Source organism: Chiloscyllium punctatum, chromosome 22, assembly GCF_047496795.1.
Source record: "Chiloscyllium punctatum isolate Juve2018m chromosome 22, sChiPun1.3, whole genome shotgun sequence".
In the NCBI taxonomy this organism is placed as follows: Eukaryota; Metazoa; Chordata; class Chondrichthyes; order Orectolobiformes; family Hemiscylliidae; genus Chiloscyllium; species Chiloscyllium punctatum.
This window is the reverse complement of record NC_092760.1, coordinates 41,951,847-41,964,887: the sequence shown is the minus strand read 5'-3', so window position 1 is coordinate 41,964,887 and position 13,041 is coordinate 41,951,847.

Genomic DNA, 13,041 nt, shown 5'->3' with positions numbered 1-13,041 from the left:
TCTGGATCACCAGTCCTGTGACATCACCACCAGGCTACAACCTTCCCAGGTCTGAGAAATTTAATTCAGCTGTGATAATAAATGAAGTATTCTTGATTTTTGGTTTCTTTTGTCAGGTCACCAAACATATGTTGGGCCATAATCTGCTGTGCAGAGCATCTATCAATTACAATTACAGTCAGCATCCAAAACTCAGCTATCCAACAACCATAAAAGAAAGGCATTTTTAGCAAGTGCCATGCTTTAATTTTAATTGCCATTTGATGAAAAAATAGCTTACACTGCAATTCTATTGACAGAGTGGCACATTGGTCTTATCCAAACTGCTCAACTAAAATAGAACAGCCCACGCTGGCACAAAATGTGAGTCAGCCTTACTTACCCCATTATTTACTTTGTTTTCAAACATTATTTCTTTACTTTTGTGTATTTTTTTCAAACTTTAATAAAAAGTCAATTTATTCTCTTAATTTTGTGCATCTTCACTAACTTCAATTAAAGTTCCAAATTTTTCTGCAAAAAAAGGCAAGGTTTGGAATTTGGCAAAGACTAGCTCCCAGGGTTGCTGATTTTGAGATACAGTACCTCTCGTTAGAGTTGCTCTTGGGTTTTTAATTTGAATGGGATGCTGTTGAAACATTGAGCTAATAACATCACAGTGTGGGAAACTGGGCATTGGGATCAGAGTGACAACTAATTGTCTACAGACAAAGGACTGTCAAGGGAGTAGACTAGAATGAATGAATACAAAGATACTTCAAGATCAGAAGGAAGAAAAACTGATTTAGCGTGAAAAAAAGGAAAAGTGAAATAAAAATCTTTAAAATTTACACTTTAAAATGTTTGTCAAATTAAATGTGTAAACTCCACACTTGGAAAAGTTATCTTCGAACCAGGGAGGTTGAATGGCACTTATAGAGTCACAGAAATGTGCTGCACGGAAACAAACTCTTTGGTCTAACTTGTCCATGCTGACCAGATATCCTAAACTAATCTAGTTCCATTTGCCAGCACTTGCCCCATCTCCCTCTAAATGCTTCCTCATTGAGATTTTACTTTGTGTCTGAAATATAAGAAGTCAACAGCACCCACAATTCAATGAAATAAGAAGAGGAGATATGTAGCATGATGTTACTTTTGCAATAAATGATATTGACACATTTTGTATGGTGGTTTTGAATGCAAAAACATTGTGATCTATGTATGTACTAAGTTTGCTAATAAAATGGGGAAGCAGGGCAGTGTATATTAATTTCTGTTGGACTGCTGGAAGAGTTATGTGTGAATGAGGAAACACCCAAAACATGGCTTCATAACTATTCTAACAGACACAACATAGCAGCCACAAACTAATTCCACTGTCATTTCCTGGAATCAATTTCTAGATCATCCATAAACTGGGCTATTATGTACAGCTAATTTCCTACCACAATGCATCATGCTTAATGCATAATATACAGCAAATCTGTAACTTGTGACCAAATAATGATTAGCATGGAAAGAAATGTATTAATGAATTTATGCTATATCTATATTTTGTTTCCAGGTTATCAAGAATCTAAGTTCACAGGAAAGATTTTTTAAAAAATACAAAAAAATGATAAGGCAACATGGTGGCTCAGTGGTAAGCACTGTTACCTCACAGCACCAGGGACCCAGGTTCATTTCCACCCTTAGGCGATTGACTGTGTGGAGTTTGCACATTTTCCCTGTGTCTGCATGGGTTGACTCCCACAGTCCAAAGCTGTGCAGGGTAGGTGTATTGGCCATGCTAAATTGCCCATTGTGTCCAGTAATAGCCATGGGAAATGCAGGATCACAGGGATAGGGTAGTAGAGGGTGGGTTGAAGGGTCAGTGTAGACCCAATGTGTTGAATGGCCTGCTTCCGCACTGTAAGGATTCTATGAATTTTTTTTTAAAACAAAGTAGTTGTAATCGTTATGAAGGAATGTGGTGAAGTTTATTCAGGGAATTTGTCCAGTGCAGGGAGGAGTTTATTTAACAGATGATGCTATAAAGAAAAGATGAAGGATTGATATATCAAAAAGTTCTGGACTTGTTGGAACTACTGATCTTAGATTTTTAGAAGTTTTTTCTCAGTGCCAGAAATATAGTCAAGTTTTTAAAATATGAGACTTGTTTGATAAGACCCCTAGTAAGAAAGGCTCTTGAGTTCAGAAACCCAACAGAGTTGACCCCACTCAAGCTTTGCAATGCAGGCTTGGATCTGAATTGCCTCTGAATTTTGCGTGGGAAGCTAGGTTGGTGAGTTCATTTTCCCTCAGACACTTGAATTCCTCTGGTTGATTTCCTGCTCCCCCAGGTTAACACTTGGCAGATCTGACAAACTGCCATGCACGAACCCCAGGTAAAGGTTGGGATTGGTTGCCAAACTATCTTATGATTGGGAAATAATCAGTAGGATTCTGTGATAAGGATGACTCAAAAGTATGTTTCAGAAAGAAATTGCTTCCTCCTGAACTCACAAAGGAAATGTACTGACCTGATTTGAACCATACTCTCTGCCTTCAGTTCACAGGAAAGGTTTTGCGGCTTCTTGCTGAGGCCATCCAGTTAGATTTACAGTTTCATTTCCATGGCATATTTTTACAGCCACATGTTAAAAAAAAACATCTGCAGGATTTTGGTGATTGCTCTTATCACCTGCTATTATAACTGTTAAAAAGGGGAATTGGCTAGGATGGCTGCAGAAGAAGTAGATATTTTTATTCAACATGGGATTGAACCTAAGCCTCCTGCCTCAGAGGTGAGACACTACCACATTTATGCAAAGTAAACCATGGTGATTTACTTGGCCACATGCCCAGTTCAAGGTCATTAATTCTCTTCTCACGTCGAATCACTTTCTGAGATTTCCAGCAAAAGGACCAAACAAGCCATTTAAGCAAGCGGCCATATTAGCCTGTAGTTTAGATTTTTCACCTTCCTTATTGTTATATATTGAGTGGTACTAACTCAGAAAAGACAAAGACATCCAATTTAAGTGTTTGTTAGATCATTGCGTACTGTGCACGGTCATAATGTATGAGTACATTACACTGTCTAGGAGAAAGTGAGGCCTGCAGATGCTGGAGATTAGAGCTGAAAATGTGTTGCTGGAAAAGTGCAGCAGGTCAGGCAGCATCCAAGGAGCAGGAGAATCGACGTTTCGGGCATGAGCCCGTCTTCAGGAATCTTCAGGAAATGATGGGGCATTCCTGAAGAAGGGCCCATACCCGAAACGTCGATTCTCCTGCTCCTTGGATGCTGCCTGACCTGCTGCGCTTTTCCAGCAACACATTTTCAGCTACATTACATTGTTGTAGAGAAAAATGCCTCTGTTTCCCTTTAATAAACTATTTCCTGCTTTATTATTTCTACAGCTTCCAAAAGTAAGATGTAAGTAAACAAATCTTTACCATTGTACAGACATAGTTTAATTACTAGAGACGTTTTCTTAGCACACCTACAAATCAAATTTAGTGACTGGGTTACAAAGTCTTCCAGATTGCCTTACAGGTTTTGGCACAGAGTCAGGTATTATGCAGTTTGGTTTTGGTTCAAAACTCAAGCACGATCTTGTTTCTCAGAAACTGATACATCAGACATTGCCTGTGAATTGATCCAAACTCTTGCTTGTGATCAAATGGCTCATCCTTGTGTTTTGCTTCATTCTTTGCTGGTGTCATGCAATCCACATGAACAATTTCAACTCGTTATCATTTGGTTCCACACAAAACTGCTATGTTTCCCCTACATTTCATCCAAGTGACTTATGATGGGGCATCAGAATACCAAGATGCTTATTTGCCTGCAATTGTGTTCTCTTTGGCACCACAGTGATGTTCTTGACGGAACTGTTTGCGACCAACTTTGACAGTGAAATTTTGTAGAACCAGACACAAATACCATCCCCAATCATCTCATCAAAAATTAACTTTGTAGTGGATTATGGGGTTGTTCTGTACTTTTTTCAGGAAATTAGCAGCCAATAATTCAAAGTAAGGTTTTAAATACTGATGCAGCATTCAGTTTTTTGACTGGCTAAAAGCCAACTGGGTAATGTTGGTTGGTAGCTCTTTGAGGCACAACTACCTCTGCTGACAAAGGAAGCAATGTCGTGTTGGTTATTTGTCATAATAAATTTCTCGAGAATAGATTAAAGCTGATTATAATAGAGCTTTAGAAGTCACACTACATAGTTGAGAAACTTTATTCACATAGCTCAAAGGACTTAACTACCATAGTTCCAACAAGTTTACACTATCCATTCTGCTCATTACTTCAAAAATCCCCTTAATTCTAACAGGAGCATGGCATCAATTTTCATTTTTAAAATTAACTTTTGCCACTCAACACTGAGGAAATCCTGTTGTTGAACAGAAGAATGGCTATCAAGGTCACGTAGAGCAAAGTGAAGCTCCCTCAACTTCACCCGAAAATAGTTTCACTACAGCTTTCAAAGACCCACCTGAACTTAACCAGTCTGGCCTTTGAGGTAAAACCAATGACTGCAGATGCTGGAAACCAGATTCTGGATTAGTGGTGCTGGAAGAGCACAGCAGTTCAGGCAGCATCCAAGGAGCTTCGAAATCGACGTTTCAGGCAAAAGCCCTTCATCAGGAATAAAGGCAGTGAGCCTGAAGCGTGGAGAGATAAGCTAGAGGAGGGTGGGGGTGGGGAGAAAGTAGCATAGAGTGCAATGGGTGAGTGGGGGAGGGGATGAAGGTAATAGGTCAGGGAGGAGAGGATGGAGTGGATAGGTGGAAAAGGAGATAGGCAGGTAGGACAAGTCCGGACAAGTCATGGGGACAGTTACTGAGCTGGAAGTTTGGAACTAGGATGAGGTGGGGGAAGGGGAAATGAGGAAGCTGTTGAAGTCCACATTGATGCCCTGGGGTTGAAGTGTTCCGAGGCGGAAGATGAGGCGTTCTTCCTCCAGGCATCTGGTGGTGAGGGAGCGGCGGTGAAGGAGGCCCAGGACCTCCATGTCCTCGGCAGAGTGGGAGGGGGAGTTGAAATGTTGGACCATGGGGCGGTTTGGTTGATTGGTACGGGTGTCTCGGAGATGTCCCCTAAAGCGCTCTGCTAGGAGGCGCCCAGTCTCCCCAATGTAGAGGAGACGCATCGGGAGCAATGGATACAATAAATTATATTAGTGGATGTGCAGGTAAAACTTTGATGGATGTGGAAGGCTCCTTTAGGGCCTTGGATAGAGGTGAGGGAGGAGGTGTGGGCGTAGGTTTTACAGTTCCTGCCGTGGCAGGGGCAGGTGCCAGGATGGGAGGGTGGGTTGTAGGGGTGCGTGGACCTGACCAGGTAGTCACGGAGGGAACGTTCTTTGCGGAAGGCGGAAAGGGGTGGGGAGGGAAATATATCCCTGGTGGTGGGGTCATTTTGGAGGTGGCGGAAATGTCGGCGGATGATTTGGTTTATGCGAAGGTTGGTAGGGTGGTAGGGTTTGCAAACTTCTTTCCTTCAGAGACCTATTTGCACAATTGCAACAGTGTAGTCTTTTCACAGATGAACACTCCTGCAGCATTTATTACCTTGAACAGTAGTGTTGACTGAGGCTTATTAACTTTCCTATGCCTTTGCTCTGTCTTAGGCCAATTTGTGATAAGTGATAGAGGATAAACCACTGCAGAGTATCTGCAGAGGACCTTTTCTCAAAATAACTAGGAAGTTCATTGCAGAGTGGGAGTATGTACACTTGCTCTGACAGTATTGCTAGGATCTTAGAGAAGCTGCTAATGGGTACATTCGTGCTCTCTGAAAACTAAAGTAGGACTCCTTGTTGTCACCAGTGTGCAACATCAGTAGAACGAACGTAGCCAATGTAACATGAACATTAATCTCTTCAGAACAATTAATTTATACTGCCATTATTTATATAGAACAAGCCCTGGGTGGGTCGTTGCATAATTGGAGGAACGTTGCTGTGGAGCCATTCTCACTGCTGAGATTCGGCATTAACTGGACTGGATATCACCTCATCAATCTGAAATACGCAGGGCCTCAAATACCAAAGAGGCCAGGCTGGTATCTAACCCCTTACACAACACGTTCCTGCTCAGAATTATTTTTGTGCTAAACAACACCATTGCTAAATTTCGAAAAAATTTTCCCATGCATATTATGGCAAAGATTTGGGGAAGTATGGTGGCTCAGTGGTTAGCACTGCTGCCTCACAGCCCTAGGGACCTGGGTTCGGTTCCTGCCTTGGGTGGCTGTCTGTGTGGAGTTTGCACATTCTCCCCATGTCTGTGTGGGTTTCTTTTGGTTTCCTCTCACAGTCCAAAGATGTGCAGGTTAGGTGAATTGGCCATGCTAAATTGCCCATAGTGTTCAGGAATGTGTAGGTTAGGTGCATTAGTCAGGGTAAATAGAGGGTTGGGGGAATGGGTCTGGATGGTTAGTCTTCAGAGGTTCAGTGTTGACTTGTTGGGCCAAAGGGCCTATTTCCATGCTGTAGGGATTCTATATAAAAAATTATTCTTTTCCCATTCCTCACAAAGGAACAGAACCATTTTTTAAAAATTCCATAAGTGAATGAAAATAATAGTTCTGTTTGCAACATTTGTTACATTTGTTAAGCATTCGTCAGTCTATAAATATCACTAACAATCAAATAACATCCCACAGATCGTGAGAGTATGTCATTCACCAGACAGAATTAATGGCAATTTTCTTGCCAAATGGTTTTATTATGATGGAGTATTTGTAAATATGTGCTGGCTATCTTTTTGTAGCTGGAGGATATTTCTTGTAATTTACCTCATTACTCTGAACAGTGAAGCTGTATCCTTGTAGATAAATAGAGCATTTTGGGGATAAGTATAGCAAAACATGCAGTTTTTTGCTTTTCTGTGTCTGAGGAACACCCAGTTCATGCACAGATACACAAACATTCACACAAAACACACACAGACACACATACAGTTGACAGATTATGTCATGAAACAGTGATAGAGCTGAGGAGACACTCCCCAAGAGGAGCTGAAAAATTTTAACATGAGCCACGTAGACTGATGAATGACATAAAATCTGCTGGCAAAACAAAAAAGGGCAAAGATTTGCTATATTTGGGAATGGGGCATGAATTAATAGAGACAAACTGCAATGGATACTGGCCAGGAGGCATCATCCAAGTGAAAACAAGTGAAGGAGGAATGGACACAGGTAGAAAGCAGATATCAAACCTCAGCTTCTCTAACAAGCCTTCATCTATTCCTAAATTTTGTCAACAGGCTGCATCATGTGATAAAAATGAAAGAACTCTGCAATCAATCTTCAGGAACCAAAGTAACATTGGTACCTCTGACCTCAGCAGTAACTAATACCTTATTGTTTAAGGAATACATGGAATTTTACACACCCTTTTACTAGAATAACTAGTTATGAAATGAAGACCAATGAGATAATGCTACAGCTCAGTGAATAGCAATGTTCCTTTAGAACAGTCCTCGGGGGCTGTCGGGAAGGTAAATTCTTCATTTGAAATCCTTCCAGAGTGCAGAGGCTGCTGGGACTTTTTTTTCTCCCCCTACAGGTGTAGGGCCTCCCACCCACCAACTGCCTCTAACTTTACACCATTGAAGGGAAATCAGGTGAGCTTTTTTCTTCTGTTTTGTTCCTTAGTAAGGGAAGTTAGCAGGGATGGCAGTGCAGGCAGTGTAATGTTCTTCCTGTGGGATGTTTGAGGTGAGAGATACCATTAGTGTCCCAGCTGAGTACACCTGCAGGAAATGCACCCAACTCCAGCTCCTTGAAGACCCCGTTAGGGAACTAGAGCTGGAACTGGATGAACTCAGGAACATTCAGGAGGCAGAGACAGTTATAGATAAAAGCTACAGGGAGGTAGTTACTCTGAGAAATGAAGATAGTTAGGTGACTGTTAGAAGGGCTAAGAAGCAGTCAGATCCCCTGTGGCCATTCCCCTGTACAACAAGTATACCGTTTCGGATACTGTTGATGGAGGAGCCTTAACAGGGGTAAGCCGTGGAGTGCATGTATCTGGCACAGAACCTGTCCCTGTTGCTCAGAAGGGTAGTGGGGAGATGAGTAGAGCATTAGTCATTGGGGACTCCATAGATAAGGAGACAGATAGGAGATTCTGTGGGAATGAGAGAAATTTGCAGTTGGTGTGTTGTCTCGCAGGTGCTAGGGTCTTGGATCGTGTTTTCAAGATCCTTAAGGGGAAAGGGGAGCAGTCCCAAGTCGTGGTCCACACAGGCACATCGAAGGAAAAGGGATGGAGATTTAAGGCAGAAGTTCAGGGAGCTCGGGTGGTAGCTTAAAGCTAGAACAAACAGCATTGTTTTCTTTGGTTTGTAACCTATGCCACGTGCTAGTGAGACCAGGAATAAGGAGAGAGAGCAGTTGAACAGAGATGGTGCAGGAGGGAGGGATTCAGATATCTGGATGATTGAAGTTCATCCTGGGGAAGGTGGGACCTCTACAAACGGGATGGTCTACACGTGAACCAGAAATAGAGGGGTACCAATATCCTGGGCAGGGGGAGGGGAGGGGTGGGAATTTGCTAATGCTCTTTGGGAGGGTTTAAACTAATTCTGCAAGGGGTTGGGAACCTGAATTGTAGTTCCACTGTGCAGAAGGTTGAGAGTAGTGAGGTCATGAATAAGGTTTCTAGGTCACAGGAGTATACCGGCAGGCAAGAAGATGGTTTCAAATGTGTCTAATTCAACACCAGGAGCATCCAGAATAAGGTGGGTGAACTTGCAGCATGGGTTGGTACCTGGGACTTCAATGTTGTGGCAATTTCAGAGACATGCATAGAGCAGGGACAGGAATGGTCGTTGCAGGTTCTGGAGCTTAGATGTTACAGTTAGATCAGGGAAGGTGGTAAAAGAAGGGCAAGTGTGGCATTGTTGCCAAGGACAGCATTACGGTAGCAGAAAGGACATTTGATGAGGACTTACCTATTGAGGTAGTATGGGCTGAGGTTGGAAACAGGAAAGGAGAGGTCACCCTGTTGGGAGTTTTCTATAGGCCCCCAAAAAGTTCTAGAGACATAGAGGAAAGGATTGCAAAGATGTTTCTGGATAGGAGCTAAAGCAACAGGGTAGTTGTTATGGGGGTCTTTAACTTTCCAAATATTGACTGGAAAGCTATAGTTCGAGTACTTTAGAGAGGTCAATTTTTGTCCAACATGTACAGGAGGGTTTCCTGACTCAGTATGTAGTAGGTCAACAAGAGGCAAGGCCACAATGGATTTGGTACTGGGTAATGAACCAGGCCAGGTGTTAGATTTGGAGGTAGGTGAGCACAATTCAGTTACATTTCCTTTAACAATGGAAAGGGATAGGTACATACCACAGGGCAAGAGTTATAGCTGGGGGAAAGGCAATTATGATGCGGGTAGACAAGATTTAGGAGGTATAGGATAGGGAAGGAAACTACAGGGGATGGGCACAATTGAAATGTGGAGCTTATTCAAGGAACAGCTACTGCGTATCCTTGATAAGTATGTACCTGTCAGGTAGGCAGGAAGTGGTTAAGCAAATGAACTGTGGTTTACTACGTTGAATCTCTTGTCAAGAGGAAGAAAGAGGCCTGTGTAAAGATAAAACATGAAGGCTTAGTTAAGGCACTTGAGAGTTACAAGTTAGCCAGGAAGGATCTAAAGAGAGAGCTAAGAAGAGCCAGGAGGGTACACGAGAAGTCTTTAGTAGGTAGGATCAAGGATAACTTTAAAGCCTTCTATGGGTATGTCAGAAATAAAAGAATGGCTAGAATAAGATTAGGGTCAGTCATGCACAGTAGTGGGAAGTTGCACATGGAGTCTGAAGAAATAGGAGAGGCACTAAATGAATATTTGTCATCAGTATTCACACAGGAAGAAGACATTGTTGTCGAGGAGAATACTGAGATACAGGATATTAGACCAGACATGATTAAAGTTCATAAGGAGGAGGTGTTAGCAATTCTGGAAAGTGTGAAAATAGATAAGTCCCGGGGCCCAATGGGATTTATCCTAGGATTCTCTGGGAAGCTATGGAGGAGATTGCAGAGCCTTTGGCTTTGATCTTTATGTTGTCATTATCTACAGGAAGACTGGAGGATAGCAAATGTTGTCCCCTTATTTAAGAAGGGGAGTAGAGACCACCCTGGTAATTATAGATCAGTGAACCTTTTGTTACGGGCAAGGTTTTGGAAAGGATTATTAGAGATAGGATTTATAATCATCTGGAAAGAAATAATTTGACTAGGGATAATCAACATGGTTTTGTGAAGGGTAGGCCATGCCTTAAACCTTATTGAGTTCTTTGAAAGGGTGACCAAACAGGTGGATGATGGTAAAGCATTTGATGTGGTGTATATGGATTTCAGTAAAGTGTTTGATAAGGTTCCCCACGGTAGGCTATTGCAGAAAATATGGAGGCATGGGATTCAGGGTGTTTTAGCGATTTAGATCAGAAATTGGCTAATCTTAAAAAGACAGAGGGTGGTGGTTGATGGGAAATATTCATTCCAGAGTTCAGTTACTAGTGGTGTACTGCGAGAATTTGTTTTGGGGCCACTGCAGTTCATCATTTTTATAAATAACCTGGATGAGGTTGTAGAAGGATGGATTAGTAAATTTGTGGATGACACTAAGGTTAGTGGAGTTGTGGACAGTGCGGAAAGATGTTGCAGGTTACAGAGGGACATAAATGCAGAGCTGGGCTGAGAAGTGGCAAATGGAGTTTAATATGGAAAAGTGTGAGGTGATTCACTTTGGAAGGAGTAAAAGGAATGCAGAGTACTGAGCTAATGGTAAGATTCTTGATAGTATGAATGAGCAGAGAGATCTCAGTGTCCAAGTGCATAAATCTCTGAAAGTTGCCACCCAGGTTGATAGGGTTGTTAAGAAGGTGTATGGTGTGTTAGCTTTTATTGATAGAGGGATTGAGTTTTAGAGCCATGAGGTCATGCTGCATCTGCACAAAATTAGTGCAGCTGTACTTGGAGTATTGTGAACTGTTCTGGTCGCTGCATTATAGGAAGGATGTGGAAGCATTGGAAAGGGTGAAGAGGAGATTCACCAGGATGTTGCCTGGTATGGAGGGAAGGTCTTGTGAGGAAATGCTGAGGGATTGAGGCTGCTTTCATAAGAGAGAAGAAGGTTAAGAGGTGACTTAATAGAGCATGCAAGATGACCAGAGGATTAGATAGGGTCAACAGTGAGAGCCTTTTTCTTCAGATAGTGATGGCTAGCATGAGGGAACACAGCTTTAAATTGAGGGATAATAGATTTAGGACAGATATCAGAGGTAGATTCTTTACTCAGCAAGTAGTAAGAGCATGGAATGCCTTGCCTGCAACAATAGTAGACTCACCAAATTTAAGGGCACTTAAATAGTTATTGGATAAACATATGGATGATAAAGGAATAGTGTAGGTTCAATAATTTCACAGGTCAGTACAATATCGCGGGCCAAAGGGCCTGTACTGCACTGTAATGTTCTATGTTCTATAAATCCAAGATGGACAGCAGGCTGGACATAATAAGCAATGATTGGAGACATGTACACATATGGTTTTTGCAGCACTATAAAAGGCCCTTCAGGGCTCCCTATTGAGGAGGGTGGTCAGTCGCTGGCGTGCGTCCGCACCCAGGTCGCGACGTTCCGCCTTCAGACCTTGCAGCGATACCTTTACGTCGAGCCTCCTCCAAGGTGGTGCGCCCTGGTGATGTATTTTTCCCGCCAGGTGCGTAACCTCAACTATGACACGCAGCTCCTGTTTGTCGACCGTGACGGTTTGGAGGTCACCCTCAAGACGCTGCCTGTCTTTTACCAGGACCTGATCACTGTCTGGAACATGGTTGAATCGCGTCGCGCCTAGCCTCCGGCTGGAGTAGCGGCTGTCGTCAGGGAGCCATTGCTCAGGAATCCGCACCTCCGTACTCGCGGGTTCCAGTGGCTGTTGGAGGGGAGGGCCGTGGCGGCGAGGATGACCAGGGTCGGGGACGTGCTGGGTGCCGGGGGCCTGGGCTGGGCGCTGCCGCAGGACATAGCGAGCAGGGCAGTGGTAGACGTCCGGTACGTGGCCACCGCCATCCGACGCCTTAAAACGGCGGTGCTCGGACCCGACATAGTGCACCAGTTGGAGGATGCTCAGGTGTGTGGTGGGATCCCGTCCGCGCTCACCCCAGCCCGGACGGAATTTCACATTGGCCCCAAGGTCCCGTACTTCCCGCGGGAGCCTGTGCCCCACAACCTGAGCCGCCTCCGGAATTTTAATTTTGTCCCTTTTAAGGACGTAAAAAGGCGGGCCCTGTATTGACTGCTGCTGCACACCGTCCACCTCTTCTCCCTCATCCACCGTCCGGACACACCTTGGCATGCCCATTTGCCACCGGGCGGTGGGGATCCCCAGTGGAGGGCTCTCTACGTGTGAGTCCTCTCCCTTTCTCTCGGGGATCTGGGGTGGAGGGTGCTGCATGCAGCAGTCCCCTGCAACCGCAGATTGCGGTGGTTCACAGACTCCCAGCCCAACTGCTTGTTCTGTGGCGCTGTGGAGTCCGTGGACCATGTATATATTGAGTGTGGGCATTTGCACTCCCTTTTTGATTTTCTTAAAAACCTCCCCCTCTGCTTTTGGCTGCACTTCAGTCCCACGCTCCTGATCTTCGGGCACCCAGTACGGAGGAGGGAGGGCAGGTCCGAAGACCTCCTCGTGGGTCTGCTCCTGGCCCTGGCCAAACTGGCCATAAACAGGTCCAGGCAGTGGGCCACGGAGGGGGTCGTTAGGGCCGACTGCCTGCCCCTCTTCCGGGGTTACGTTAGAGCCCGGGTGTCCTTGGAGAAAGAGCACGTGGTCTCCACCAACACCCTGGAGTTGTTCAGGGAGAGGTGGGCGCCGCAGGGAGTGGAGTGCATTATTTCCCCTCCAACTCTATTTTGATTTAATCCCTGCCCTCCCCTTCACTGTTTGATCACACAGCATTGCCTTTTGTGAAGGGCACTGCTTGTCACTGGCCACCCGGGCGTTTCCTTTCTTCCTGGTGGTGGATATTGAATAAAGATTCATAC